This window comes from Canis aureus, chromosome 12 (assembly GCF_053574225.1).
Source record: "Canis aureus isolate CA01 chromosome 12, VMU_Caureus_v.1.0, whole genome shotgun sequence".
NCBI lineage: Eukaryota > Metazoa > Chordata > Mammalia > Carnivora > Canidae > Canis > Canis aureus.
Window position 1 is genome coordinate 36,228,195 of NC_135622.1, and position 26,156 is coordinate 36,254,350.

Sequence of the window (26,156 nt, forward strand, 5' to 3'; positions counted from 1 at the left end):
GGATTCAAATAGTTTCTTTTATTCCTTTGAGTAACTTTCTGCATGATCAAGATATTTAGGTACATGGTATGTTAATCTGGTGAGATAATGGTACTAGGTCTCGCTTCAACCCTGAAAGTATAATAATAACATTGAACATTGACTGCTTTCTTCTGTGCCTAGCACTGTAATATATTTCTTATTTCTATTTCACACCATGAATTAGGAAAGGAAATGTTATCTCCATTTTACAAAGGATGAGATTGAAGACCTTTCACCAGGGCTGCCCCTCAACCCCCATGCCAAATATAAAACTAATACCATTTATATGAGGCAGTTAAATATAAAAACATGTTTATATGAAAACAGTGCTGCCAAAGGCAAACATATCTCTTCTAATAGATTTCTGTCACCAATCCATTTCATACACGTGTGCAGCCATTTCCAGCCATAGTATAACAAAACATCTATTAAGTTAGAGACCTTTTTGACAACCTATTAATTGCTGGAGAGTTAGATGAAATATAAGGAAGGAAATGGACTGCAATTCTGCTTGTGGGATTCTTCACCTTTCCATTTATCACGGTCTCCTTGAGGTTGAGCCTGTGGCTTCTTCTTTTTAAATTTATTCATGAGAGACACACACACACACAGAGAGAGAGAGAGGCAGAGACACAGGCAGAGGGAGAAGCAGGCTCCATGCTGTGAGCCTGACATGGGACTCCATCCTGAGACTCCAGGTTCATGCCCCGGGGCTGAAGGCAGGTACTAACCCCGCTGAGTCACTCAGGGATCCCAAGCCTGTGGCTTCTTGAGTCTCCTAGTGTCTTTGGGAGACTACCCTGAACCACCTGGATGACTACTGGGCAAATGAAGAGGCCTCACAAAATGACACTGATATAACAGCTTTTTTACTTCTTGGAGAAGGCCCTAGCAGTAGCTGGTGGGTTCCGGTCTTTAGCTGGTCAGTGATGAATATAGCCCTGAGACATTATCTTTGCTTTTTTCCTCATCAACCAGAACTTCCTCAGTTATCAGGGGAACTGAATAAAGACCATTGCTGATCTCTAAACTCTCCTTACCAGACCTATGTTGTTAAAAGGAGCCCTGGACCCAGAACACCTGTTAATGCATGCATATCTACAAATGCTTCTCTCCTAGATAGCACATTAGTTGACAGGATTTCTGATATGATTATTTTTATTATTATTTTGTATGATGCTTTTTATGCTTAAACGGACATCATTGTTCTCTACCATAGGGGAATAATAGAGGAAACCTCCTCCAGTCAAGTGCTAAAGAGAAACAACAAAATGCAGACTATTACTTTCTTTGGCTTCCCTGTTGACTGTTCAGCTTAGTTGATTTCTGGCTGATAACAGCTGATGTCCTGTCTTGAGTATCTCCCTGGCACCACTGTAAAAGGGAACAAGCCAAATGAGAGAAGTTAAACAGGGCATGACCAAGTTGACTTTCAGGTGCTTTAACAAAAATGTGTTATTTATGTAAGTTGGAATCAAGCCTTTAAAAGTAGGGAGACACATACATTCTATTTCTTTAGAGTTATTTTGCAAAAAACAAGCTATGGTGAAGGGAAAGGTAATGGCTGCTCCCAGTTGGTGACTAACATTCTTTACCATTCTCTGCTGTGTGGCTCATGCTCACAAATATTAAAAATATGGTACAATCAATTATAATCAATCAATCAACACTCAATCAACACTTATTCAGCACTTACTAAGTACCAATCATGTTAAGGGTTAGAGAAATGATTTAGACATAGTTCCTGCCCTCTTTGGAGAAAGATACAGGTAAACAAAGAGGTTATACAGCAATACAAGTTCATACAAACTAGATGGAAGGGTGTAGTTAGCCAGAAAGGCTGGAATTTGAAGACTGGGTAAGATTTCACCTAGAAGAGCAACTGCAGAACATTAGATATGCAAAAAGTGTAGTGTTTGTGGGGCATGATGGTGAACTAACAAGGTATGTTTGGGGAACTCTAAAGAGTGAGAACCTAAATGCTAGAGGGACAAGGGCCAGGCATGAGGGTGGAGATGTGGTAGGAAACATTGCCAAAGAGGTAAGCAGAAACTAGATCGTTGAGGCCAATGAGAATTCGTTAAAAAATCAGCACTATGTAAGGCACAAATATGGGATACCAAAAAATACTTAGATCCTTTACTGCTCTTAAAGAATTTATGTTCAAACTGGGAAGAGAAGCCAACATACATGAGGCAATTAAAACACAAGTAAGAAGTCAATGATGCATTATTGACTCTTAGTGCAGTTGGAATTCAAAAAAGATACAGGAATCACTATAGTCTCTGATAATCAAAGAATTTAAAAGAAAGTTGGATTTGTGCGGCCCCTGGACGAATGGAAAGGCTTAGTTCAAGAGTTCTTAACCGACCAGTACTACCCCCTAGCGGACATTCGGAAATGTGTAGGCTTATTTTTAAAAGTAGAAAGGGAGAGGAGAGCCACTTTAGTCATTGGGCTCAAGAGGCTAAATGCCTCGCAATATATGGAAAAGAATTAGTTAATAATTATCCCTCTCAAAACTACTAGTGGCCCCATTCAGAAGCACTAATTAGATAAATAGAGGGCAGAAAGAGTAGATTCCAGATGTTGAGAACAAATCAAACATAAAGATTATAGGTACACATCACGGTTGGTCATTAATAAGATTCAATTGGATAATTCAGAAAAAGACTCTATTCTATTTTTTAAATTTCTAACTTTTTCGGTTTATCTCAGAAAATTCATGATTACCTAGGCTTTTTGGCAGGATTGCAATCTCAAGTGCTAGTAGGGATTAGACAAAACACATAAATAGGTAAATTGGTGATTTAACCAGTACCACACTCCCCCCAATGCTGCAAGAGTCTTTGAGATGTGTGGCAGTTCAGCACTGTGGCTGTCTAACCCTTACCAAGCAATGTGTGCTCATTCTCTTGTACCCACCATGGGATGAATCCAAACTGCCCCAGTTTCAACTGCTTATGTCACTCTTCTTACATTATGTTTTTTTGTCTGCTCTTGGCTCTTGTTTACTGTTCTCTTTCAGTTTCTTCCCCTATAACCAACTGTCAGATGTTTACCTGTCACTTTCAAATTCCCCCAAATTGGGTATCTGATCTATTTATCTGAGGCTCCTTCCCTGATGGACAAGGTCTTAGTCTACCTTGTGGATCACTGACTGACTTGCAGGTTACTTTCTTTATAGCCTTGAGTTAGGTCTTCCAGCCATCAGTTAGCAGTAGACAGGATAGTGTGGTCATAAACATGGCTTAGGCGGACCCACGCAAAAGGAACTAGGCCACAGGCTCAACAACAAATGGCATGGCTTTTCAACAATGACTCTGGCTATGTGAAACTAAGGAGCTTTTAATTGAAGTGGAACTGTAGGATCTGCTACTCACAGTTGCAATAAAAAGAAAAAAAATCAAAGCCAAATTTGGTGATCACAAAGTGTGAAATACATTGTCCACAAGTTAGAACTCTTCTGTCACATTTATGCGTATAGATTGTGGTCACTTTCAAAGTCAGGTGGCACTATTTTCAGATATCAAGGTCATGTGCTTAATGTCACTTCAAAGTCAACAACTACAAAATTTAACTCATAGATTTCTATCAGCACTAAATCATGTTCCAAGCTTCTCCATTTCCAACTATAGTAGAGATTTTATAGGGAGTAGAGCACTAATTGTTAAGGGGAATAAATCATGGCTGTGAATTGCAAATATCCTAGGTTCCACTTGTTAGAATGCCCCGGGGTTAAGATTGATGGAGAGAAATAACCATATAACTATATAAAACAAAATTTATAACCTAATGGACTGCTAGCCAAATTGGGCCAAGAAGTGTTTTTCATTTTGATGAGTACTGTATATTGTAAGCATTTGAATTAGAATATGAATGCAAATAAAGGCATGTGAAGTACAGATTTTAGCAGTCTCCACCAATCCAGAAGGGACTAGCTAAAGAAGAAGCCATAGATGAGTACCAGCTCACAGGAGATGAAGTGCAGATGTAACACCAAAGTAGGGCAGGGTGATGAGGTCAGATGGGAAACATTTTATTTGGCTAATAATTCTAAGTGCTCACAGTGCACTTCTTACAAGGCAGTCCTGCTCTCCAGCCACTGTATGACACCTACAGTCACATGGCTGTCTCTCTCACCTGAATGTGGGACTGGTCTAGGGGGGAAAATAAATGTGCATTTAGAAGTCTAATTAAAACACACACTGTCAGCAACACTGTACTGAAAGCCCCATTAAGCATCTTACGAATGCCCAAGAGTGCCCCTGCCCGTGTTTGGAGTGACACATTTTGGCTCAGCTGGTGACAATTAGGATCAGACCCAGGACACTGGAGAATATGCACTGCATCCCATATGGCCTACTGTGTAGGTAGATGGTTCCCGGGTGCTTGAAACTCAATGAAAAAGCTCTGGGTAGGAATTGGATGAAAATGATGGAGAATACAAATTAGCACACTATAGATGGATCTGCATCATGTATGGTCACATTATGGATTGGATTCAACTGTCAGATGGTTATGTATTATTCATGATCAAATTCAGGGTAAAGATACCAGATGGCAAAGGCATATTCATGGTCAGATCATAGTTGTAAGATTAATTATAAATCTACATAAGAATTGGATAATAATCATTTAGACTGCTCTCAAAAGGATACTCTGTAGATCATCTAATCAAAAGTATTTTTAAAATAAGGCACATAGGTTATTAGGTGACATTAAACATTTCATGTTGCCGTAAGTTATTTTCCAAAAATACTCTCTAGTAACATAAAAAAATTCAGATTTCACTAACCTGTGGCTTTGCTCTCAATATTTGATAGAGCTGGTGGTAACAACACCATTTCTTTGAAGGAGTTTAAATGATTTACACTAAATGGAATGTTAAGGGACCAGTGGAACTCTGTTAGACAATAACAGCGTTTTCATCTGGATAGCCACAAACCGTGTACAAAAAGATTCCACGTAAATGTCATTAGCATCCTGTGGGCTGGACATCTTTTGATTGCTCCCCCAAATCATCCCTTTGTCCTTTTCCACCCTGCATTGTGCTCAGTGAGGATGCTCTGTAAGGGTCATATGAGAGAGTTCTTTGGTCTTCTGGATTCCAGCTGATTCACCACTGAGGAGCATTAGTGAGAAATAGGGCTTGGAAAGAGCAAATATTCTCTTGGGTCCTTCCCTATAGGATCTCTTCAGGCTGGCTGCCTCCAATACAAATGCCACAGCTCCTGTTAGGTGGTCCTCTCCAACACACCTTTCCTATCTGAAAGCTTTTCTTTCTGAAAACTTCATTGATGATTGTAGTTTTCTGCTGTCGCTAACCCTGGGGTTGTTACCCTTTGTGGTTTCCATACATCTGCCCATGCCTTTGTAAAGGATCATCTTGTTAAATTCTTAAATACCTACTTTGAGTGAGCCATCTGGTTTCTGCTAGAGTCCAGGCTGAAATATACCTTAAACACAGAATCATAATATCAAAGAATAGTTTAGCTACAATAGAATGTAGACATGATCTATTCAATCCTCCCCATTTTACTAATGAGGACATTGAGGTGGAGAGATGTCAAGAGATTTGACCAAAGTCACCAGCTACTATGTAACAGACTAGGGACCAGAACCCAGATACTCTGAATCTCTTTGGTGTGTTTTCCACAACAGACTCCTCTTTGGAAGGTTGTGAGCACACAGGGATTCACTGAAGGTGTCTGTCAAGGAAAGTTAGCCCCAAAGGGTTGGTCAGTAGAGAGATTTTCTACATATAGCAGCTTATGGTCAGGATGTTATCAACAGTTCCACGAAGAGACTCCGTGAAAAGACTGGTGGCATTGAAAATCCAGAGATCCATACAGTAACTTGGAGAGTAGTTTCCAAATATCCTAGCTAAGTTCAGCTCCCAGAATATTACCCTAGTTGGGAGAGTCGAGAGGATAAAGGGGGAAATGCATGAAGTGGGGCTCAACTGTTGTCCATAGACAGGTGGAGGGGATGGTTGCAATTAGGTAAGACAGGTGCCACTAAATAGGCATGAGAAAAGAGAGATGAGGTAAGAGAATTACCATAAATTGAATATCTCTGTGCCAGGAACTGCACTGTTTTATATTCATCATTTTATATAATCCTAACCATAGCCTTCATTTCAAAGAAGAGAGCAAAAAGATTCAAACAAAAAGAAGCTATACCTATAGGGAGTAGGAAACAAGCCCCAGAGGAGACCTAGAGTTCAATATATACTGAGAACAGTGACAGTAGCAACAAAGATGATAAGACATTTGTTATGGCCTGTCACTGACTAGGATGCAGGATGGAGGAGAAACAAAGATCAGGAAAGAAGCACTATGAACTAGAAAGATCTCGTTGCTGCCATAATGTCCTATGGGATGTGGGGGTGTGGGCATGGGACAGTATACAGATGACTAGAACATAGTTTGAAAAGTGTTATGATTTGGAAGGACAGGAACCATGAGAGTACAGAGGAGGGGCAAGTGATCCAGGCAAGGCAAGGCATGAGGCAATGAAGGCACAGAGGAAATGACACTTGAATTAACAACTGAAGGATGAAGACAAGTTGGCAGATGAAGTGGAAGGGAACTGTGTTTCAAGTAGAGGGAACAGCATGTGCAAAGGCCTGCTGTTAAGAGAACTCCCTGGCAGGGGCACCTGAGTGGCTCAGTCAGTTCAGCATCTGCCTTGGCTCAGATCATGATTCCAGGGTCCTGGGATGGAGCCCTGCATCAGGCTCCCTGCTCAGCTGGAATTCTGCTCTCTCTCTCCCTCTGCCATCCCCCCTGCTCATGCTGTCTTTCTCTCTCTCTCTCTCTCTCTCTCTCTCAAATAAATAAATAAATAAATAAATAAATAAATAAATAAATCTTAAAACAATAAAGAGAGAGAGAACTCTTGGCAAATAAGTTCATTGGAGCTGGTCATACAGGATAGTGGGAAGTGAAAGGGGCAAGGCTGCAAAGCTAGGTCAAAGATAGTAGAGGCTGAGCCTGTGGGTCATTTTAAGGAGTTTGGATCTTTTTTTCCTCCTCAAAGCATTGAAAAGATACTGAGGGTTTTACATAAGGGGATGACATGATCAGATTTCATGGGGTCACTGATCCTTGGAAAGAGATTTCTCTCTGCTCTGGTTTTGTTGTGTGAATGACAAGATTCCACTTTTTAGGGTAGGGCTATAAGGCAGCCAGTTCACAGGGGGCCATGGGTGTTACTTATCTTTGACTAAGAGTCAGGCCCCTCTAGGGATCCCTAGTAGTACTTTGCTGTGTTTGCCAGTGCACTTGGCACTCTCTGCCTAGCTCCAAGGAATCGGAATTTTTTTTTTTTTATCTTGCTTCCTTCAGTGTTTTGTTCTGTTTTAAAGAAGAACCCAAGACATTGTTTAGCAGAGGTCGTGAATTATTTTCATAGTATGATATTATAAGTACAGATCTTCCTGATTTACAGTGGAGTTAAATTCCATAAGCCTATTATAAACTTAAAATACCATAGTTTTGAAAATGCATTTAGTAAACCTAACCAACTGAATATTGTAGCTTATTGTAGCCTACCTTACATGTGCTTATAGCACTTATATTAGCCTATAGTTGGGCAAAATCATCTAACATGAAGCCTATTTAATAATAAAGTGTTGATTATCTCATGCAAGGTATTGAATGCAGTACCGAAAGTGAAAAACAGAATGGCTGTATGGGTACAGAATGGTTGTCAGCGTATTGGTTGTTTATCCTCGTGATCATGGGGCTGCCTGGGAGCCGTGGCTTGTGGCTACTCCTCAGCAACACAAGAAAGTATCATACTGCCTATTAGCAGTCTGGGAAAATATCAAAATTCAAAATTTGAATTACAGTTTTTACTGAATGTGTATCACTTTTGCACGATGGTAGAGCTGAAAAATCATAAATTGGTCATCAAAATTCGGAGCCTAGTTGCTATCTCTTTTTAATTAACCTGTGTTTTGTTTGCTTCCACCTTTCCATTTAGGAGTCTAATCCTGAGCTGGAACAATGGCTCAGGATATTTATCTGCCTTGGATGGACTTGGAAAACTTGACCTTGAATTTGGATCTGGTCTTGTGATACAGTCGGAACTTGCTGAACTTTAAGACCCACGACATTGATAGGAAAAGTATTTCCAGGTAGGAAAAAGGCAGAAAGGATATTCCTTTGTAAAATGTGAATGTATACAAGACTGAGACTTTGGTGGTATTTGTATGTGCATTAAATCGTCCAGAGAAGTTGCTTGAAAGATGCTTATTGAATAAAAGAGACAAGTGCTTGGTTATTCTTTAAAACAAAGCAAAATGTTCCTGAATTAATATCTACCCTTACATGGGCATTTCCCCCATTCCTCTCCTTATCTTTTCTATTCCATTCTATGTAAAAGGAAAATGTTAGGGGTGCCTGGGTGGCTCAGTCAGGTAAGCATCTGCCTTTGGCTAAAGTCATGATCTCAGGGTCCTAGGATTGAGCCCCACTTTGGGCTCCTTGCTTAGCAGGGGTCTGCTTCTCCCTCTCCCCCTTCCCTTTCCTCTCCTCATTCTGTTATCCCTCCCCCTCTCTCTTCCCCTACTCATGTGCACTCTCTCTCTCTCTTTCAAATACATAAATAAAATCCTTCAAAAAGAAAAGGAAAACGCTAGTTACAAGTCACTAAATTGATTTCAGAACTCACCAATGATTAGATTATAACCTGCAGTTTGAGAAACACTGTGAGGATTTAACCAAAATGTATTTTTCCTAACATCCCATTATGGCAAAGAAACTAATTTTGCTTGAACTATGGAGTTAATAAGTCCTACCTAATTGCTTGGGGTATCTGAGGATCGGTGAAGATTTCCACAGAGACTCTTGCCTCATTGGAAGGGTAGTAATACCATTTCTTAAAGGAGGGCATACTGTTTTGTGGCATGAAATGGTAGACTCCTGAATCCCCCTATATTTGGGGGGATGGTTAGTAGTGTTTGACAGTCATGTAATGGTTCCTTCCCACGAGCAATCTATTTTCATTTCAAACTCTAATCAGAGCGGTATTCCTCTGACTGAAACAAATGATAAGGTGGATATACTGCTGATCACTAACTCAGAAACAGCTCATTAGAATCTAGAATGATGAGATCAGAGAGAGAAAAGTATAGGGTTAGGTACATAGGAAGAGGTGTCGTTCTTATGTTCTAAAGGAACATAGGAAGCCTGAATTTTTCAGATCCTATTAAAGGAAGTAGTTTCACTAAGCATTAATGTTAATTCTTAGTCCTGAAAATAAGGGAGTAGAGACTTGAGAGTTTTTCATGTGTTGTGATGGAAGTATGAAAACCTTTTCAGTCCCAGCTGGTGTGGAATAAAACCATGGAAATGAAGAGCCCCTGGGAAGAGGATCAGAACGGTAAAGGCAAGAGGATAAACCCAATGGAACTGACAGAACAAAGACATCTTCTCTTAGCCTTCTGGTTAAGAAGTTTCCCCCAAATCCTTAGTGAGAATTAGAAGAATTAGACATTGATGTCAGAAACACAATGTGGGTTTTATTTGCAAATGTACTTTAAATAAATGAACAGTCAACACTACGTGACTCTCCTTCTGCACTGTGGACGCAGTCATTGTCACTAGCACAAACCATTTGTGTGGCCCTTATAAGTTGTAAGTCTATGACTCAAATAAAAACTGATAAACCTAACCTCGACAGCTTCTATCTTATTCTACATGTCACCAATGAGCGTAGTTTTGGCTTTGCATTCAGCAAATATAACTTTAAAATAATATTTTCCTTCCTGCTATGGTCTGAATGTTTGGATCTTCCCCCAAATTCATATGTTGACATCCTATCTCCCAGAGGTGATGATATTAGTAGGTTGGGCGTTTGGGAGGTGCTTTAATCATGAGGGTGCAACCCTCATGAAGGACTGGTACCTTATTTGAGAGAGAGAGAGAGAGAGAGAGAATCCTAAGCAGGCTGGATCTCAGGACCCTGAGATCGTGACCTGAGCTGAAACCAAGAGTCAGACACTTAACCGACTGAGCCACTCAGGTGCCTCTCAGTTGAATATTCTCATCTACATTTTACATTAAGAGGAAACTGAAGCACAAGTACTATTTTGTTCATGCCACAAAGATCACAGAAGCAGGATTTGAGCTTAGCTTCTTTTTGTTTCTAAAGTTCATATTCTTTTTGTTTCTGAAGTTCATAGTCCATGAAGGCTTCTAACTTTCACAGAGCTTACAATTCAAATGGGGAGTATTTCACACATAAAAAAGAGCTAATATGTATTATGAAGTCCAAAAAAATAAATGGTCAATTGTGTTAAGACAAGACTGGAAAAACAAGCCGGGCCTGATTTCACAAATAAAACTCAAAGAGGAGTTCCCATTCAGAGATGCAGAGCTAGAAGGAACATCTTTCATGCTCTTAAAATGAAAACAAAAACCAAAGAACCAAATCGCAAGTTCATGGCTTTTTTGAACCTGTCAGAGAACTTATCACAGGGTAGCTACCTGGCTCAAAATCTAAGATGAGAGAGGAACCTGCAGGGAAAAAGCAGGCACGAGCACTGAGGTACCTGGTGTAGACACATGTTGACACTAGTAAGAATCCTCCTGGGAGATTAGAGAGTTGATGGAGGCCAAATGTACACAGATGACAGAGTTGAAGCACCCAGGGTCACAGAAATAGGTGAATCTGCAATCTCTTCAGGCTTCCCCCCAAAAAACCCTACTGAGAACTTGCAGAAAAGTTTGGAGAGAGTCCTAAGAAAGTGTCCTAATTTGGAGAGAGAATGAGCAGCTCCTGAAGGTGGATTACAGAATTCCACCTGGACTCCTTCCACTGATTTTCCCCATTGAATGAAAGTGTTAATCTGTAGGGGGAAGGGCAGCAATGTAGTCGTTTATGATACCAGTGAAAACCCACTGTAACTGGAGAAGGAAAACAAGGGAAAATGCTATACCACTGGGGAAGAGGCAGGATTAAGGAAGATGGTAGGGCTCCTCCCATAACCACAGCCAAGGGAGGAGCAGAGGCACTGAGATGACCATATTCCTGGAAGGTTTAGTCTGTTAGTGCCTGGAAGCAATGATACTCCAGGAGCAATGAGCATCCCTAATGCTAATGCTCAGATATTGGTTTCTAAATCCCATTCTTCAATAAAAGAAATCAGGGTTTCCGTAAAAGAAATCAGGGTTTCCGTAAAAGAAAACAGCCTGAGTGGTCCATTACAAGGCTGAGGCAAGGAAAATATAGGATGAGCCTGTAGCATTTGGAGCGACCAGAAAGCACAGTACTGAAAAAAAAAGAGGCTAGTTTCATGTTATAATTTGATCAATAAAATAAATAATAGTCTTTGATTTTAACCCAAAGAATAAAGTAAATATCCATGGATCTATACTGATGTAAATAAATAAGTGAATAAATATGTAAGTGGAGAGGAAATAAATTCTCCTATAGAACCACTTCAAGGGCAGCCCGGGTGGCTTAGCGGTTTAGTACCGGCTTCAGCCCAGGGAGTGATCCTGGAGTCCCCGGGATGGAGTCCCACATCAGGCTCCCCGCATGGAGCCTGCTTCTCCCTCTGCCTGTGTCTCTGCATCTCTCTCTCTGTTCTCTAATAAATAAATAAATAAAATCTTAAAAATAAGAACCACTTCAAAAAATAAATGTTTTCCAGAGTGGCTGCACCAGTTCACATTCCCACCAACAGTGTATGAGGGTTCCCTTTTCTCCACATCCTCTCTAACATTTGTTGTTTCCTGCCTTGTTAATTTTCCCCATTCTCACTGGTGTGAGGTGGTATCTCATTGTGGTTTTGATTTGTATTTCCCTGATGGCAAGTGATGCAGAGCATTTTCTCATGTGCATGTTGGCCATGTCTATGTCTTCCTCTGTGAGATTTCTGTTCATGTCTTTTGCCCATTTCATGATTGGATTGTTTGTTTCTTTGGTGTTGAGTTTAATAAGTTCTTTATAGATCTTGGAAACTAGCCCTTTATCTGATATGTCATTTGCAAATATCTTCTCCCATTCTGTAAACTGTGTGGAGGTTCCTCAAAGAGTTAAAAATAGACCTGCCCTACGACCCAGCAATTGCACTGCTGGGGATTTACCCCAAAGATACAGATGCAGTGAAACGCCGGGACACCTGCACCCCGATGTTTATAGCAGCAATGGCCACGATAGCCAAACTGTGGAAGGAGCCTCGGTGTCCATCGAAAGATGAATGGATAAAGAAGATGTGGTTTATGTATACAATGGAATATTACTCAGCTATTAGAAATGACAAATACCCACCATTTGCTTCAACGTGGATGGAACTGGAGGGTATTATGCTGAGTGAAGTAAGCCAGTCGGAGAAGGACAAACATTATATGTTCTCATTCATTTGGGGAATATAAATAATAGTGAAAGGGAATATAAGGGAAGGGGGAAGAAATGTGTGGGAAATATCAGAAAGGGAGACAGAACATAAAGACTGCTAACTCTGGGAAACGAACTAGGGGTGTTGGAAGGGGAGGAGGGCGGGGGGTGGGAGTGAATGGGTGACGGGCACTGGGGGTTATTCTGTATGTTAGTAAATTGAACACCAATAAAAAAAAAATAAATGTTGAAGGAATGAGAGAAGTAGAAAAATTAGCATTAGAACATAGAAAAAAGTTCCTATAATCAAGATCCATTGATGAGTGTTAAAAATCTTTGGATGAAAGTTTGTGAAGAGTAAGAATATTTGTCTCAAAGTGTCTTTCTCCAAACCTTTATTAACTTACAAAGGGAAAAATAGTAACTTTACAGTGGAGAAACCTGGAAAAGCCACCTTAACCAAGTGATCTCCTGCAACACATATCAACATCATGTAATCTCTGATATGATTCATGGCAGACAGCACATCTTCGTGGCATCCTTTCAAATGGAACATAACCTCAATCTAAGCATAATGCATTTCTAAATATCTCTAACTGCATAAAATTTATATCTAAGCATATTACAAGCTATTTGAAGATAAGGGTGTCAAGTGTGTTTTTTTTTCTTCATTTTTAGTCCATCAAAAAAAGGAGATAAAGTAGCATATAATCAAAGACTTGAAAAGAGAGAATAAAATGCCAGCCATAAGTGCTAATATAATGCAGTTACTGAACAATGTATGTGGCTCTGAGCTTCCTTTCTCCCAAGGTAAAAAGAGAATTATGAAGAATAAACACCAAATTTGGGATGCCTGGGTGGCTCAGAGGTTGAGCTTCTGCCTTTGGCTCAGGGCATGATCCTGGTCCTGGGATCAAGTCCCACATTGGGCTCCTGGTGAGGAGCCTGCTTCTCCCTCTGCCTGTGACTCTGCCTCTCTCTGTGAAGAAATAAATAAAATATTTTAAAAATCACCAAATTTTGTGAAAGACAAAGTTTTTCATACAAATATGTATTTTTGTGCTTTTAAAGAGGGAAAAGGTATCTGTAATTCTACTCCTAATGTATAGCTTACCTTTGCATGTTCACTCTTGTGTGACTATGTTTTGCATATTTGTAATCACAGTCTAGATGTCACTTTGTATTGTTTTATTCACTTATTTCCCATCTTTCTACATAGTATTCAGAATGATCATTTTAATGTTTATATAATACTCCGTTATGTGAAAATTCTGTAATTTACCTGTGCATTTCCCTATTGTTGTACATTTAAGCACTAAATATTTCTTGGCATTAAATTCTGGAAGAGGTTTTTTTTAATGTAGGATCCCCAAAAGGGGATGTGGAGCAATGAAACAGTGTCATTGACAGCACTTTTACAAAATGCAGAAAAGAATTTTGTGTGACTATTTCCGATGATGACTCTCCATAACAGGTGGGGGCCCCAGGCAGGGAGCTCACCCTTCCAGGCGAAGATGCAGAGCCAGAACTGTGTTTTGGTCTTCAGCCCAACAACACTAGCACCTGGGCTTCGACATGCCTGCCTTCTTTGTGGATGTTTTTGGACCTCTACTGGGGAAGGGAGGTCCCGGATGGGCAAATTGGAAGCACAGTGGGGAACTGAGATGTCTTGCAATGTGAGGATGCCGTCCACTTCTGCAGACTCGGGCTGTCCAGCTGCTGCCCCTGGATGATAGCATAGAGAGAACCATAATGGGGCTGACGAGGCAGGAGAGGGCTGTGTCAGGCTGCTAGACCCTGTCTGTGCCAATGCCAGAAGCTCTCGTTTCTGACCACCAGTCCATGATGCTCTGGCTGCAAAGTACATAAAGCTTTTAACGGTGATTGAGCTGAGCACTCTTCTCAAACATTTTGAGTGGTGATTTTTAGTTTTGTTTTGAAAAAATAAACAGAGATGAACCTGAAAAAAAATGAAAACCCTTGAAGTAGATTTACCAACTGCCTTCAGCTTCTGTAGGATTGATTTGTTGGATATATATCCTTGCATGTCTTTTTGTATTTAATATTGAATGTTTTATATAACAGAAGCTCAGTAAATGCATACCAATGTAAACATACTTCTATCTTCTTCATTATTCCATCTCTGTGCCTTCATTTTGGAGAAAAATCCACCTCAAAATCATATTATTTCTAAGTTTTAATGTCAGAGTCATGTGAGTAAGAAACCAAGTACAGTTGACTCTTCAATGGCTCAGGGGTTAAGGATGCCAAGCCCTCCAACCCTGTGCAAAAATCCACATATAACTTTTGACTCCCCCAAATCTTAGCTATTGATCGCCTACTTTTGGCCAAAATCCTTCCCAATAACATAGACAGTTGGTTAACTAATATTTGTATATTATATGTATTATATATTGTATTCTTACAATAAAATAGGCTAGAGAAGAGAAAATGTTATTAAGAAAATCATAAGGTGGAGAAAACACAGTTACAGTACGTATTTGCTAAAACAATCCATGTAGAAGTGGTCCTGTGTAATTCAAACCCATGTTGTTGAAGGGTCAACAGCACTTATATACAACAGAGGAAATGTGGAAATGCCTTTGATGTCAGGAAAAATAACAGAAAACAAAAGCAACTCTCAAAGCTACAAACCACAAAGAATAAAAATACATTTAGTAGCAGAGCAAGTAATATTCTTCAAGGACTCATGCTTTCCCATTCCTCACTTCAAAAACTAAATGAAAACTCTGCAAGCTTTCAATATTTTCAAGTTGATTATGTAGATGATTAGAAATTATTTTACTGTTGGGCTATGAGAAACACACTTAGGTCTAACAACCACAATAAAATCTTTGTAAAGAAATCAAGCTTTCTAAAGGGTCAGGTGTCCTCGCACTTATATAAAACTGCATTCCTGAATATCCTACTTAAATCTCTGAGTTCATCAAGGAGTTCTTAATCTTAACTGATATGTTCTCCTTTTAAATATCCTAGTGTTTTCAAGTATGGTCTTCATGATCAGAGTTATGACCAAAAATTTTTTTAACAGAAATTTTTTTGTAAATATTTCACTTGGAGGTTTTCTAGCCATGAAAATGTTTTCCCTTTTTTGAAAGTTTTGTTTTTCTAAGTCCTAAAATTCAAAATTTACCTTTCTTTACTATGTTAAATTTCAGGATCCTATCATAACATCTTGGGTATTCTGTAGTTTCAACACTATATATGTCTAGTATAAAACTGGGAGTTTTCCACTTCCCCCTTTTGTATGGGAGCTGTTCTATTTAAGTTGATGATTTTCATCAACTCTGAAAAATTATCAGCTAATATTTCTTCAATATTGCTTCTATATTATTATTTATATTTTCTCCTTCTGGAATTCTGACTAAATAAATATAGGACAGTTTCATTTGCTCTTCATGTGTTTAATTCCTCTTTCACATCCCTATCTCATTGTGGATAATTTCTTAATATGTATCTTTTATCCAACCAGTTCTTTTCTCAGCTGTGCTAATCTGTCCATATCATTTTAATTTTAATTATTATATTTAATTCATTTATATAATTTATAATTTATGTTTCATCTTGCCTGTCATTTGCCTAAACTAATTTATCCAAAACATCCGTGTATATGGATTAAGATATGTTACTATTCACTGCCTGTTGTTAAAAACCTGGCTTCCTAAGTAAGCATATAAAATAAAAAATATTTTAAGGAAATGACAACAAATAATTTTTTTTAGTATTGTCCCATGCAATATTTGGGATATGCTTATACAAAAAGGTATTTTTTGCCTGTCTGAAATTCAAATTAAACTGAGTATCTCATATTTTTGTTAAGTCTGGCAATCTTAGGAAACGTTGAGGCACTGTGCTGAGTAATATGACATTCTTTACTCATTAGCAATAAAATGAAAGACACACTTTGCCAGTTTGCAGTAATCGTGTATGGTACAATCTAGACATTTTGTCAATAGTTATGTCCAAATTCTTTGTGAATCCCCTGATTCATGAGCATGGAAATGTTTGCCCAGGCTCTGGCTTTCTCCCAAATTGTATATGTATCACAAATCATGTGTAACCTAGAGGTATTCTCACACTTCTAAAAAGCTCACTTACCAGCTAAATGACTTGCTCCCAACAGTTTTGCAATGCAAGATTCAAATTAATACCTTAGAAACATGACAAATTATTACTTGTCATAGACCTTTCCAGCAGGTTGCAAACTGTCACAATCATAAATGTGAAAAGGATGTGATCATCATAGCAATGACTTTCACACCATGTTTTGTTGAATTCTAGGGTTCCTCTGAAGTATTGCTAAGGCCACTGTGAGGGTAAAGTTCTCAGTTCCTGATTGAATCCAAGTCTCTCGTTTTTTATCTATTACATGTACTTGGTCAGAACAATACATTTCATTTGAATAAAGTCTTCTTCTGTTAAGAAGTAATTTGAAAACCAATAATCTGGAAACATACAGGCTCTGATATAAGAAAAATTTGTCTTATCCTGGTCTGGGGACTTATTTTTTATGTAAACTTAGGCTGTTTTCTTAACTTCTCTAAACGTTTTCCCCAAATGAGAAAAAGATAATAACAGAACTTTCCTCATAGCTCTTTTTCTTCTTTTTTCCTTTTTCTTTTGATAGAAACACTTAACATGAGATCTATCCTCTTAACAAAATTTTAAGTGTACAATCCAGTGTTGTTAACTATAGGCACTATGCTGTAGAGCAGATCTCTAGAACTTATTCAACTTGCATACCTGAAATGTTATATGCAAAGAACAGTAACTCATTCTCTTTCCCTAGCCTCCAGCAACCACTATCTTATGAGTTTGACTACTTTAGATACCTCATATAAGAGCTATGTTTATGTTTTATGGTTTATTTCACTTAACATAATATTGTTCAGATTCATCTATGTTGTTGCAAATGGCAGGGTTTCCTTCTTTTTAAAGGTGAAATAATATCTTGCATGTTTGTGTATATATATGTATATGTATGTATATATATGTATATGTATATGTATATATATTTATCTATTCATCCATTGATAGATATTTAATTTGTTTCTATATCTTGGCTATTGTAAAGAGTGTTGCAATGAACATGAAAATGCAGATATCTCTTTGAGATCCTGCATTCAATTTATTTAGATATATATACCCAGAAATGGGATTACTGGATCATATGGTATGAAAAAATGAGATAATTAACATAAAATGTTTAGTACAACGACTGGTACATACTACACAAACAACAAATGTTAGCTATTATTATTATTTTATTTAAAAGTAATCTTCAGTTAATAATTATAGCTTCTGTTCTGGGTCAGTAACAAATATACTTTTTCTTGTGTAATCTTCACCCCCATATGTGGAAGATATGATTGCATTCTTATTACACCGGGGAGGAAACAGACTTGGGCAGCTCACTGAGCAGCAGTGTACATTGAGCTATAAGTGATTGACTAGAGTTCTGAACTTGGGTGTCCTGAGTCCAAGTATGATATTCTTTCTATTAAATCCAAACTGTCTCCTCCAAAGCCAACAAGAGCATGTTGATCATGATTTATAATACCATTTAAAATTTCAGATTTGTGGCCTGCCTGGGTGGTTCAGTGACCAACTCTTGATTTTGGCTCAGGTCATGATCTCAGGGTCATGAGATTGAGCCTTAGGTCAGGCTCTGTGGTCAGTGGGGAGTCTGCTTGAGATTCTTTCTCTCTCCCTCTTGCTCAGCCTCTTTCTTCCCTCTCAAATAAATAATCTAAAAAATAAAAAAAATTTCAGATTTGTGAATTTTGGAGTTTACATAAGACTTGCATTATTAAATAATTACCAGTGTTTTCTTTCTAAGAATCAATGTCAATATGATTAATATAAGTGATCAGAAGAATCTTTAAGGACCTTTGATTCAGGTACTTTCTGACTGCTTACTTTCTGGACTCCAGAGGACTGTGGTTTGCTGCATTAATTGATGTAGCCTTCAGGAGTGGAGGAAAGCCCCTGTCACCTCACCCTTTGAAGAATCTTGCGTTACTTTGCTATAATTATTTCTGTAGGTTAATAACATCAAAGAGCATTTTGCAGCAGATAAAGTGAACTGCTTCTGATAAATATATCATTACAGCAAATCATACCAAGTAGGGCTTCCTTTCTATGCTGCCAAAATATGCAAATGACTTATTTTTTCCAAATGTTCCAAAAATTTTTATAATTAGCATACCAGCTTATCCCAGTCATCAGGAATGGTGAGATAGAATTATCACTCTAGAGATTTTTTTGTCTCCTTCTTGAACTGGCATCAATCTGAAGTATTTTTTCTTCGCCTAAATTTCCATTTTTCTATTTCCCAATAAGATACTAATGGAACATTGATAAAGCATCTCTTTTTAGTTTCTATTATATTGTTGCTCTTTGAGAAACATCATTCTGTATCTGGCACTTTACATATTATTCCCTTAATCTTTATTACAACCCAGCAAGGTAGGTCTTACTCTCTCTTAAAGAAAAGGACACTAAAGATAAGGGAGTTAAAACTGCCCACCTAAAGTTTCACTACCTGCAAATGAAAAAAGCTAGAATTGATTGCCAGGTTTTGTTAACTCTGAAGGTGAATTCCTTCCGGTTGTAAGTGCAAATAAACGCAAATCTCAAAATCTTAGCCTCCAAATATCATTCTTTAGAAATGATATACATGATTATAGGCATATAGGAAGTCACTACTTAGGATGCAGTGGAAATCAATGCAATACATATGGTAATAGCTAACATTTACTGAGAGTTTATTATGTGCTAGGCATAGTGTAGCATTTTGCAGGTATTAACTAACTTAATACTCACAAAAACCTTTTAAGTGAGTAGGTTTTTATACCCAAATTACGGTTGAGTAGGTAATTGTCACACTCATAAACTTCCACATCTAGTAAGTGGGGGACCTCGGGTTTGACTTGCTTCTGTGTGAATAAAGGCCTCCTCTTTAACCCTAGATGATGCAAAATCCCTAGTGATTTTGGTTCTAGTCACTCCTTTTCTTATTGAATACCTTGCCAGATTCTGAATCTGTGCCATATTTTGGATGCTGGCAGAAATTGTGTGTTGAGTTAATCTCAGGGGATTGATATCTAATTTCTTATTCAGATTTTCCTTGTATCTTCTGGAAGTAAGAGAGAACATCTTCCACACTAATTCTCTGTTAATTTAGTCAATTTGTTGCATGGGTTTGTAAATAATGCTTAGTTTTAGTTTAAAAAATGCATTTTTCTATCATTTAAAACAAATACCCTTGATTTTTCTTTTAGAAATATATGCTATTTACCAAATATTTCTGTTTATTTATATATATTATTTACATATTTGTTAAACCTCTCTGTGGGAGGGGCACCTGGGTGGCTCAGTCAGTTAAGCATCCAACTCTTGATTTCAGTTCAAGTCATGACCTCAGGGTTACGAGATCAAGCACTGTTTTGGGCTCTGCACTGGGTGTGGAGCCAGTTTGGGATTCTCTCTCTCCCTCTCCCTCTGTCTCTCTACTTGCATGTGCTCTCTTTTTTTCTCCTCGTCTCTAAAAAACAAAAACAAACAAAAGCCTCTCTGTGGGAAAACTTCTTTTAAATCTTAGACATTACTTACTTTTTAAAAACACATTTATTGTATCTGATATTAGTCTTTAATTTTTAAATTGAGTTATTAATTGACATATAGCATTATGTTAATTTCAGATGTACAACAAAAGTCTAGTTAACATCATCACTATGCATCACTATACATAGTTACATCACTATACATAATTACAAAATTTTTTTCTTGTGATGAGAACTTTTAAGATCTATTCTCTTAGAAACTTTCAATTATGCAATATAGTATTATTAACTATAGTCACAATGCTATGCATTAGATCCCCAGCACTTATTTACATTTTAAAATCAGGTATTTGTCATAATTGAAAAAAAAACCCATAGATCATCAAATCTCTATCCTCTTATAAACAAACCTATTTTCAATTACTTAAAAAAATTCTCTTTTGTTATGGCCATTTAAAAAGTTTAAATATCTTTTATTTATTTATGCATTAAATACTGTGCCTGGTATTTTTTTAAAAGATTTTATTCACTTATTTGAGAGAGAGAGAGCAAGCACATAAGTAGGGGAAGTAGCAGGCAGAGAGAGAGGGAAAAGCAGGCTCCCCGCTGAGCAGGGAGCCCAATAGGAGGCTTGATTCCAGGACTCCAAGACCATGACCCAAGAAGAAGGCAGATGCTTAACTGACTGAGCCATCCAGGTGCCGCTATGCCAGGTACTTTTAAGTGAGCTTTTAACAACATGATCTACACCTGATGTTTCCACTGTACTTGTCCCTGTCCTCATCTGGGGACCAATACAACATCAAAAGAGAACAGGGTATAGATCACCAACCCATAAGGCACCTCTGTTGTTAAGCCAGCCACTCTTTCCATTCTCTCTCCTCCTGTAACTTAAGTTCCATTGAAGAACAAATGTGGCACTGAGAGGTGTCATGTGTAGCCTGAAGCAATGTGTGATGTCCAGATACTAGTGGGAGGTCTTGGTGTTTCTGTGTTGCCATGATGAGTCTTGGGAAATCTCTGCAAAGAAGGGATCAGGGTCCCTGGCTTCAGGGCCAAAGTGGAGATGATATCCATAAAGCATGGAGAGGCTCTCTTCTCGGGTTGGCATTATAATTTATCATCTATTGAGGTAACTTTGAGATATACACTATTGAGATCAAAAGGAGGTGCTACTCATAATCATGCCCCTATGGCAGGTTTAGACTGGACTCCCATGGAATATTTCCCCAAAATGTTCTTGTTCACTATTCTGTCCACTTTTCTAAAATTCCTTATCTTTTGAATCTATTCCCAATGATCAAGGGAGTTTGTAAGGGCAAGGTTTTTGTTAGATGAAAATATCAGAAAAATAATAGTAACTCTTATTTATATAGTATTTTTGTAGATTGGCAGGCACTATTCCAAGTAACATACACACATTGACTCATTTAATCTTCAGCACAACAACATATAACAGATGGGCAAATATAGGTACAGGAATGGTAGTGGCTGCCCAAGGCACACGGTGATTAAGGGGAGATGCTGGGATTTGAAACAAGGCAGGCTGTTCTCTTAACCATTACACCATATAGCATCACATATTTATTTATTAACACTAATTGAATGCATTAAAATCAGTTCATAATGTTTCCAGATTGTAAAAGGATAAACCTAATAGAGTCTAGTTTATTATTATAGCACCAATAATTCACTCATCCATTTAGCAAATATTTATTGAACTTCTGCTGTGTGCTTGTCACCATGTAAGATATAGATGGTGTAAAACAGACAGGATTCCTGATTTCATGGAACATTCAGCCTTTCTAGGACCACAGACTTTTACAAAGTGATTGTAAGAAAGGAAGCATGATATGTGAAGTGATAGGGGTGTTCCAGGGTGCAGAGGACCTAACCATGTTTACATATCAGGGATGGCTTCTTTGAGGAGGCAACCTTCCTACTGAGACCTGCAGGGTGAATACAAGTTATTCAAGCAAAAGGCAAGAGGAAGTGTGTTCCTGGGTGGAAGTAGCAGAAATGGGGCAGCCATAGAGAGGGAGACATGAGAGACTTCTAACTCTGGGAAATGAACAAAGGGTTACAGAAAGGGATGTGGGCGGGAGATTGGGGTAATTGGGTGATGGGCGCTGAGGAGGATGGGATGAGCACTGGGAGTTATACTATATGTTGGCATATGGAACTTCAATTAAAAAAGGAACCATCTGGAGCCTGTAGAGAAGATTCAATGTGCAGAAAAAACAAAGTGGGGCTGAAGAGCTAAGCAGGACAGATCATGGACAGTTTTGAAGCTATGTTGGAGTTTCCTCTCTACCTCAAGGGCAAAGGGAGCCCATAAGAAAGATTTAAAAAATGGGAGTGATATGGTTATATCTGCATTGTAGAAAGAATGTTCCGACTACCATATGGATAATAATTTGAAAGTATGTGTATGTGGAGGGTCAAAAACTAGAGGAAGGGAGGCCAGTTAGGAGGCTATACCCCAGGAACAATGGTGGCCAGGTCTAAGTGTTCATGGAAATGGAAACAATTGGACAGATTTAAGTCACAAATAAAAGGTAAAATCGGTAGGACTTACTAATTGGCTGGATGTGAGGATGAAGAGTTGAGGGTCAAATGTTTCTGGCTCTGTCAGAGGAGAATATGGTTATGCCCTGTACTGAGTTGGAGAACCTTGGATATATGCATAGGCCATGGAGGAAAGATGATGATAATAGCATTGTATGAGTATGCTGAGCTTTATGTGCCCTGAGACATTTAAAGGAAGATGGTAAGAGCCTACAACAATGCACCTAGGATATAGTAGGTGCTCAATAAATACTGTTAAATTGAATGAATACATGGCAGACAATGGGGTCTATATGTTTTAAGCTTAAGGTCAGGCTTACAGAGATAAAGACAAAAAAATATAAAATATTAGCATATAGATGACAACTGGAGCCAAAGCAGTTCTGGAACTGGGAGCATGAAGAGTGAAAAGAGCAAAAGGCCTAGGACTGAGCTTTGGGCAGTGCCAGGATTCAAGCAGTAACCTAAGGAAGAAGAGGCTATAAAAGGGAAGCAGCCAGTGAGGCAGGAGAAAGATCACAGGAGTGCTGTGCCATGGAAGCAAAAGGAATGGTCTATGTTCAGAGGTCAATCAAATGCCTCGAAGAGATCAGGTGGCATAAATACTAAAAAAGATCTCTTGGGTTTAAAAATAAAGAAGATCTTGGTGATCCAGTGACATGAGAAAGTACTGAGGGCTGAAGCCAGATGGGAGTAGTTTGAGGAATAACTAAAGAGTAGAAAACGAGGACAGCAAATATGAAAAACTTGTCAGAGAATATTGGCAGTGCTGGAAGAACAGATAACAACAACAACAACAACAGAACAATAAAAAGAACACTATGCCTCATTTCCTTTTCCTTCTCCCTTCCTGAATAATTCAATCCTAAAACCATTAGGTGGCGGGGCAAAGCAAGAGAGCTGTGCACACAGATGGCTGGCTGGGATGGGACATTAGAGACTAAGCAGGTTGAGTGTGCTCACGTGGGGGAAAGGCCAATGTGAAGTGTTACACATTTGATCAACCTTCCTGTGTGCAACCAATCACCCATCACATGGCCACCCTGTCCTCTCTCTTAATGCTGTCCTTATATCCCATTTAGCTCCCTGTCCTATACCCCATGCTGAACTTTCCCGTGTGGACACTCTGCTCATCCAGCTTGGGCTCTGATGTCGCTCACCATGCAATATCTCTGCATGGACCGTATGTTCATCTTGCCATGCTGTGACCTCCATTCATGGATGCCCTTCCCACCTCATTTGGGTTCTAGTAACTCCCATTGGGCCTTCCCTTAGATTCTGAAATTGCTGCTAGAATATCCTCACATACAGATACTATCCTGACTAAGTTTATGTATCACCATAATTTGGTCATGGGGTAGCCAGATATTTGGTTAAAATTTATTTTGGGGTGTGCCTGTGAGTGTAGTTATAGATGAGATTAACATTTGAATTTGCAGACTAAATAAAGCAGATTGCCTTCCCCATTGTGGGTGGGCCTCATCCAACTCGTCAAAGGTCTGAACAGAATATGAATAAGAAAGAATTTTTGTTTTCTGCCTGTATTTGAGCTGGGACATTGGTCCTCTTGTCCAAAATTGGCCAAGACTTGGTCTCAGACTCAGATTAGAATTTATATCATCAGCTTTCCTAGGTCTCCAGCTTACTGACTGTAGATCCTAGATTTCTCAGCCTCAGTAATCATATAGTAAATCTCTCTCTTTCTCTCTCTCTCTCTCTCTCTCTCCCCTATTGATTCTGTTTTCCTGGAAAATTCAGACTAATCTGGCCCCTTTCACCCTGCTTAGGCTCCAATAGCACATGCCAGCTCATTCTTCTGCTCACTTATCCTGTTTACTAGCACCTGCCCCCACCCCCCCTACCCCAGTCTTCTGCCTTGTGCTTAGGATATCTCAAACCGGGCCTTTCCTTTGTGTGGACATACTCCTCACTCTGCTTGGGCTCCTCCATCCCACACTAGCCATGCTTCCCTGTAGATAGCTTTCTTGCTTTGCCCTACCCAATGGCTTTAGGACTTAATTATTCAGGAAGAGAGAAAGGGGGGAAAAAGGAAGGAAAAACTTACATTATTTTTATTGATCTTATTTTTTACTATCTCTTCTTTCATAGCCAATCTCCTCTTATAAGCTATTCATATTTGATGTAAATGTGTGCTTATCTGTGTATGCTTGTGTATATGCACAAAGATATATACTTTCACTCTTCTCTTCACTGAAAAGGTCTTGGAATAGCTTCCTATCCTGTATAGCAAGGAACATACCCAGAGCCCACATCCTGGCTTCCAAATACCATTTTCCACTGAAAGGTCTCAAAGGCACCACATATCCATGAAAAAAATGGCTGACTCCAGAGCTGGGACAAGAAAAATACATGAGCCTGGAATACTAGTAATACTGGTAAATACTTTTTGTACTAGAAAATAAGGAAGTACTAAAAGATGATAGGACACATCAAAATGACATATTTTGGCTCTTCCCAGGCAAATTTTGAACTCTTTGAGCCTCAAAATAAATAATCATTGAATATAATAAATCATGAATCCATACTGATATACATAAACAAAGGAGTAAGTTGAAACTTTGATTAAAAAAAAGGATGTTTACACAGTTTTAAAATACCTCTTCCACATAATCCTTTCTCACAAAATGTGTATTAATAAGGGAAAAAAGGTAAGTTCACTGTGAAAAAAGCCTGGTGGATATGATCCCTAGCAAGTGATCAAAGTTCACATCATCAGTGGGACAAACAAAAATCACACATCACCTAAGAGGTTGCTAGAACGAATGCACCATCACTCCTGTGATAATCCTGACAAAGACTCCTAACCAGAACCTAATCATGAGAAACAACAAACAAAGTGAAACTGATGGACATGTCACAAAATAACTGCCATTTAATCTTCAAATGTGTCAATGTCATATAAGTTGAAGAAAAGCTGAGGAACTCTTCCAGAGCAAAGGAGATTAAAGACACTTAAAGACTAAATGTAATGTGTGAGTCTGACCTGGATCATTTTGCTATTTGGAAATCCTTGAAAGGTTGAGGAGTAGGTAGTAGTAATGAATCAGTGTCAATTTCCTGATTTTATTGTTGTTTTGGAAAGTGTCTTTGTTTATAAGAAATAGACACTAAAGTATTAGGGAAAGATTGGGCATAAGTCTGAACTTAATAGTTCAAGGAAAAAATATTCTTTGTCCTGTGCTTGTAGCTTTCCTCTAAAGTTTCAAAAGCAACCAACCCCCTCTGACACATACACTAATACGAAAATCACACCATCATGTGAATGACTCTTCAGAGTTTTCATTGTAACTCTCTATATTAATTAATCCTTATAAAAATACAGTGATGTATGATGATGGGTATTATTAATTTCATATTTTAAACAAGGATCCATGGTGAAGAGAAGTTAAATGCCAAAGATCATACAGGTAGTATATAGTCAAGCATGCGAGTAGTAGGTGGAAAGAGAGGAGAGACAAAATTCTGGGGCACAGGGTGATTAGGGAAAACCGGTGCAGGTGAGGGTGTTATGATTAGAGTGGGGTGGGGGTGGCTTGACAGTATCAGTATAGAAGGAAGGTAGATACACTTTGAGAGGAAGAGACAGAAAGAAGAATAATCACCAGC

The 26,156-nt window shown here is 38.6% G+C and overlaps 1 long non-coding RNA gene across 1 annotated transcript in view; it reads left to right on the forward strand.

Moving 5' to 3' along the window:
- LOC144324673 (uncharacterized) overlaps positions 1–9,652 on the forward strand; it is a 42,887-nt gene extending 33,235 nt beyond the window's left edge. Inside the window, exons 4-5 of the long non-coding RNA XR_013390098.1 lie at positions 8,014–8,167; positions 9,354–9,652. This is a non-coding gene — a long non-coding RNA (uncharacterized LOC144324673). The remainder of the gene's footprint in view (positions 1–8,013; positions 8,168–9,353) is intronic.
- The last annotated feature ends 16,504 nt before the right edge of the window (positions 9,653–26,156 follow it).